Source organism: Pygoscelis adeliae, unplaced genomic scaffold (assembly GCF_000699105.1).
Source record: "Pygoscelis adeliae isolate BGI_AS28 unplaced genomic scaffold, ASM69910v1 Scaffold75, whole genome shotgun sequence".
NCBI classification, from domain to species: domain Eukaryota; kingdom Metazoa; phylum Chordata; class Aves; order Sphenisciformes; family Spheniscidae; genus Pygoscelis; species Pygoscelis adeliae.
The window spans coordinates 5,048,368-5,049,121 of NW_008824772.1; positions in this window are offsets into that span (position 1 = coordinate 5,048,368).

The following is a 754-nucleotide window of genomic DNA, read 5'->3' on the forward strand; positions in this document are numbered from 1 at the left end:
CGGGGGCCGCTTCCCTGTATCGATTCCCTTTCGCAATGCAGCCCGTCAGCACAGCCTTTGGATCCCGCCGGGAGAGCACACGGTGCGGACAGCCGCACCGTTGCCCGCCTGGCACGAAAACACCTTCGTGACAAGGGCAGCGGCGCAGCAAAGTCCTCCAGGACTTGGCTCTGCGCTCTGCTTTCCACCAACACCCAGGCGGGAGATAAAGTCGTGTTTTCCAAAGGTGCCACTGGCCTGGCAAACACCAGCAAACACCGGCACTCCTCCTCCGGGGCAGGACGGTCCCTCCTGCCTCCAACAGGTCTCCTGGCAGGACAAAGCCCAGGTCCAGCGTGACGAGCTCCGGCACCACTTGTCCTGGCCGGAGACCCAATCCCAGCTGGACTTTGCCTGCCACGAGATGGCCCGGGAAGTCTGCATGGGAAGAGATGGGAAGCAGGGGCTGGGACAGGGGTGAGAGGATTGTGTCCCTGGCTGGAGCACTGCCAGCGGTGTTAAAAGCAGCGGGGTTTATTGAACACCATATCCCCCCCTCCGGAATATAAAGGGAGTGAAACAGAAGCTGTGCGGGAGATAAGGCGGCAGCACCCGGCAGCTCAGATGGAATTACTGCAGTGACCTTGAACAAGAGGCTGCCAGGTGGGAGAAGGACACACGGGTGCGGGGACAGGTCCTCATTGCCCCGCGGCCCGGCCCAGGGGACTGCGGAGGCGAAGCGGGGACGGGGGGGGGGGGGCGAGGAGGAATAACA